The sequence below is a fragment of the Otolemur garnettii genome, unplaced genomic scaffold (genome assembly GCF_000181295.1).
Source record: "Otolemur garnettii isolate 467f Iridium unplaced genomic scaffold, OtoGar3 scaffold00288, whole genome shotgun sequence".
In the NCBI taxonomy this organism is placed as follows: Eukaryota; Metazoa; Chordata; class Mammalia; order Primates; family Galagidae; genus Otolemur; species Otolemur garnettii.
The window spans coordinates 188,558-194,137 of NW_003852683.1; positions in this window are offsets into that span (position 1 = coordinate 188,558).

Consider the following 5,580-nt stretch of genomic DNA (forward strand, 5'->3'; position numbering starts at 1 on the left):
CAGCTCACAGCAACCTCCAACTCCTGGGCTCAAGCGAGTCTCCTGCCTCCGCCTCCCAAGTAGCTGGGACCACAGGTGCCCACCACAGCGCCCGGCTATTTTTTTGGTTGCAGCCGTCATTGTTGTTTGGCAGTCCGGGCTGGGATTCGAACCCGCCACCTTAGGTGTACGTGGCTGGTGCCTTAGCTGGTTGAGCTATAGGCGCTGAGCCAGTTTGGTGGTTTTCTGTAGTGGTATCACATGAGTCTTTCCTGTTCCTCATTTGTGTGTTTGCTCTGCCAGTGAGTTTTATACCTTAGTGTGCTTTCATGATTGTTGATATTGTCCTTTTGGTTCCTAGTATAGGACTTGCTGATACCATTCTTATAGGGCTGGTCTAGAAGTGATGGATTCTGTCAGTTTTTCTTATCTGAGAAAGACTTTATTTGATAGATAACTTTTCTGGGTACAGTATTTTTGGTTTAATTTTTTTTTTTTAATTTCAGCACTTTGAATATTTCATCCCATTTTGCTCTGATCTGTGAGGCTTCTGCTGAGAAATCTGCTGGTCTAATGGTGGTTCCCTTATACATGACTAGAGACTTTTCATTTGCTGTTCTTAGAATTCTCTGTTTGTCTTTTGTCTTTGTAATATGCTTTGCAGAAGACCTTTTGAGGTTGTATGTATAGAGATTTATGAGGTTCCTATTTCTGGATGTCTAAGTCTCTTGCTATCATTGAGAAATTTTCATCTATTATTTCATTAAACGTGGTTGCCTAGTCTTTGCTCTTCTCTTCACCTTCTGGAATATCCAACTCAAATATTTGGTCATTTTTTGTTGTCCAAGTGTCAGGTAGGCTCCTTCCTTCCTTCCTTCTTTTCTTCCTTCCTTTCTCTTTTTGACTGGATTATTTCAAAAGATCTGACTTTAAGTCTTTTTTCTTCTGCTTGATCTCTTCAGTTGAAGCTCTCAACCAAATATTTTAAGTTCATTCATTGAATTATTCAATTTTAGGATTTCTGTTTGATCTTTTTTTAATAATATCTATCTCTTTGGTGAATTTCTCATTCATACATTGAATTGTTTTTCTAATTTCTTTGTATTGTTTACTTGTGTTCTCTTATATCTCATGGAGCTTCCTTAATATTATTATTTTGAATTCTTTTTAGCAATTGCATGAATTTCTTTTTAATTGAAATTTATTGTGGAGAATTATTATCTTCCTTTGGAGATGTCATATTTCTCTGCTTTCTCATGTTTCCTTTGTCTTTATGTTGATATCTATGTGTCTGGTGTAACAGTCACTTTTTCTAATTTTTTTGATTGACTTTAGTAGAGCAAGACTTTTTCCTGAAGATGTATCTATGGAGTTGGGTGGATAGGACACTCTTGCTTTCATTCTGGGCTCATGCAGTAATGTAGCTTCTGTGTGAGTTCTTTGGATGTAAGCAGCATCTGTGGTGTCTATAACTTCCTCAGTGGCTTAAGCTATGTTTATTAATGAAGGCTGTGGTGAGGTTTTTATGGGGACATAGAGGCTATGCCAGCCAGATCTCAGGTCCAAGTGGTGGCAGTGGCAGTTGTGGTGATCATGCTTGTCCTTGGACCCCCAGGCTAGTGTATGTGGGTATCAGTGCTAATGGGTCCATGTGGGTCGATTTGGGGGCCTTCTAGAAACTTTCCTGGATGCTGGCACTGGCAGTGGCATTGATGGGCTGGGTGGGTAGACAGGTACTGAAGTCCCTGGGCAGTGTGTATGGCATGGGCCATGGCAATAGCAGAGGTCAGATAACCCTCAGGCCCCCAGGCAACATATGCTGGTATTAGTGGCAGTGACAACTGGTTGGGTAGGCCAGTCCCCAGGTCTCCAAGTGGTATGTGTAGGTAGCAGGCTGGGCTGGCCCATACTTAATCTGCTGAGAGAATTGCAGGGATACAGTAGTGGTGGATGGTGCAAGGTGATCCCCAGGTCTCCAGGCAGTACACTCAGGCACTGGGGGAACAGGGTAGGTGGCCTGCTCTTTAACCACCTTCCCAGTGGTATGCATGGGTGCAGGGTCAGGGGTGAGGCAGGGCAATTCCCAGGCTCTTGAGCAGTGTGTTTGGATGCTGGCAGCAATAGCCATTCTGCACCTTTTTTTAGGGCTCCAGAGAATGTGTGTGTTTGTGTGGCTCCCAGAGTGACTGATGGGATGGTGCAATGCAAGGTTCCCAGGAAGTGTGCTTGGACAATGGCCAAGGTGGTGCCAGGCCAGGTGGAGCTATCCTCAGTTGCCCTGATGCAGGCTGTGGTTGCCATGCAGGGCAATCATCACGTCCTCAGATGGCTTGTTTAGGCACTGGTTGAAGACATGCTGGTTTTTTTGTCAGACCTCTTGTTGGTTTGCACTTGTGTCCAGGGAGACATGGGATGAGGTGATTCCCAGATCCTTGGGTGGCATGCCTGGGCACTGTGAGGGGCAGCCCTGGGGTTGGTGGACACAGGCTATGGTGGATGTACTGAGGCAATCTCTGGGCCATAAGCTTGGGAGGCAGCAACAGGCAGGGCACATGCAGGCTCTCCTGCTGGGAGTGGCCGGGGTTGCTGTAAGGTAGCAGTCCCAAGCTAGTGGCTTTCAGGCTCTAGGCAGCTCAGACCTTGGCTTCCTTTGTCTGAGGAACTGTCTGTTCCTCAGAGTGTGGGGCACTGTGTGTGCTAGAGTGCTAGCATACCATCCTGCCACACCACTGGGTCCATAAGCATCAGGCAGCTGCAGCTCTCCATGTGGACATGGTGGACTTCCAGTGATGTGGATTGTTGGGTTCTAAGGCAACATGGAATTTGGTGGGAGCTGGGTTCTTGAAATGACACTGTGCTGGCTCTCAGGGTGTGTGTGACCAGGTATGAGTTCCCACCACTCGGAGCAATGCTGTCCCACAATCTCCAGACAGCTCCCTAGGCTAGTCTCAGGGCCTGTGAGGGCCAAGGGACTCTCCTATGCCTAGCATTGCAGGAGTCTGAGGTGGGGCCATGGAGTGATTGGGATCTTTCATTGACCTATTTCCCACACTGTAAATCATGCATGAAGGTGTTGGGTCCAAGAAAGCCTCCCAAATCAACCCCAACCGACAAACTCGAGACTCACTCCGATGTAAAGGACATAAGATGAGATTTAATACAGACCCGGGAAGCCCCGGGGCCCCGGGCCTGGACTCTCCTGGCATGCAAGCCGAGGACGAGCCCCGAACTCGGGGTGAAGGCAGTTTTTATGGGGTACAGAAAGCAAGAGGGGTAGGGTCGGATACGAGTACACTTTTCATTGGTGGTTGGTGATTTCATTAGTAAAGGTGAATTTGGATTGGTACAGGTAAGGGGTGGAGGGTCCCTTAACCGGGGGCTAATAGAAACTTATCTGTTGCCTAGGGTGGTACTATTTGGTTGAGTAACTATGAAAGGAATGAGAAAGGTTGCAGGGTGGGCCCTGCGGGTGTGGTTTAAACTAGGAATAGAATGGGGAGGGTTATAGGGTGGGCCCTGCTAGGAATGAGGAAGGTTACAAGGTGGGCCCTGCAGTTTAACAGAGCAGACAAGAAAATGGCACTGGTCTGGCCCTGACATTCCCCCCTTTCTCTTGTAACTGAGGCTCAATCTTGAGCCTTATCTGCTGTAGTAGGCATGGGAGTATATTGGGAACGGAGGACAAATAGTTGAACGGCATTGGTTCTGGCCTGAGTAGGAGTGAGCTAAGGGAACATGTTGGACAATGACTTTTACAATAGCATTCTGAACATTCGCACAAATTAAAGTTCACTTAGCTCTTATGAGTCTAATAGAGCAGTCCTATGATGATGTAGATTTTGACTGGAGCAGGGCTTGTTGTTTTCCGCAATACCAGCTTGAGGGGGTTTTCAGGATCCGAGGTAGCTTCCCAAGGTCCAGGAGCTGTTGAGGTTCGGAGTCCACTCTGCGGGGACTCAGGATCAGCTGCCATTGTTTACGTACTGCTCAGTCCTGCTCAGTCCGACGACTCCTCTTAGGTGGGGGCAGGTTTTCCTCCGGGTTCCATGGTAGGCTTCACTCTGCTGTAATGGATCTAAGCAGGAATTCCTGCTACTCTCACAGGTGTGGTCAGGATTCCAGTCTTTGACTCACACCGCAGCTTCTGGAGAGAAAGGGTGGACAGGGGAAAACAAACTAACAGGACGCCTCTCACTCACCCATTTTAACACTGCCTTTGCCACCTTTCCCAGTGTCTGTAACTGCTTCCCTAATTCTACCTCCCTCAATTCCCTGGGGCGGGGTCCTGGCAAGCTTTGTAGTAAGGGGGCTTGCCTATGATAGAAGATCTTATACTGTGAGAATCATGTCCTTTTACCAAGGGCAGGGCACTTACCCACTGTAAGTTTGTTTCCTGGCATACTTTCCCTAAACTGGTTTCATGCGTTCCACCTTCCCCAAACCCTGTGGGCGGTAGGTTGCTTAGAGTCTCCAGCTGATGTCAGGATGTTAGCCGTCTTCTGGATCAATCTGAAAGTCCTCAAAGGGCGTTGCTCTAAATTTCTAAATTTTTCTCTGATGGCTATTTAATTCCAAAAGGGGGGCATTCCTGCTCACAAAGACTCCTTAGCTTTTCCTGGTGTCATAGTTACTTACAAATTTCTTCTTAATAGCTAATGAGGTGGGCCTCCCTTGCTTGTTCCCCATTTCTACGCAGGGTCTCCCTTCTGAGACACACATTTATACCACACTTTTCGGCTAGTCTTTTAGTCCTATTTAACAGTTCAATTTACTAAAACAGTTGTGACTCATTTTATGAGTTGACAGTACAGATAAGGCTGGGATCATACAGGTGGGCCACAGCCTTTTTCTTTTTCCTTTGAATTATTTTTCTCTCTCTCCAATTTCTCTCTTAACTAAAGACAAATTACAGTAGAGCCAATTCAGTTGCCAATATAACCTGGACCTCAGTATATTGATTATTTGCATAAAGTGCAGTAAGAATTATTAATCATCTAGATACTTTGGCTTTACTGGAACCTTTTATAAGGAATTTTTCAGGCCGTACTTTTTCAAAAGCCTTTCATGAGCCCATGTTTCATCTGTGCCATAAGATACCTGTATGCATTGGGTACATTCCTCTTCTTTTGAGGTTCCCCAAGCACCTTTTGATTCCTCAGACCCGACAGCAAGTGACCTTCGTTACTTACCACAGATCAGGAAAGGTTACTGATGGGTATCTGGCTAGTTTTCCAAAGGGCTTTCATTATTGGCTTTGTAAAGTTACCCTTAATTCCTTAATGCAGTCTGGACACCTCTGGAAATGCCATTCCAGTCAGAGCCTTGGTAAAATAACCAATGCCTTCATCAAGTCCTATAGAACAAAACAGATTCTTATTGAACTTATGCAAATAACTGTGTTGTCAGAAATTAATAATGCTTACTAATGACTTTCAAATTCCAGAGGAATCAAGGAGAGAGAAAAATACATGTTTTAAATTCTGCTTATAAGTACACACATTGCTTGAAAAGCTACAAATAGCTCACAAGACGGAGAATTATTTTCTTGACTTCTGGAAAACAGAACACAGAAAGAACTGATAATATTCCAAACAAAAAGCC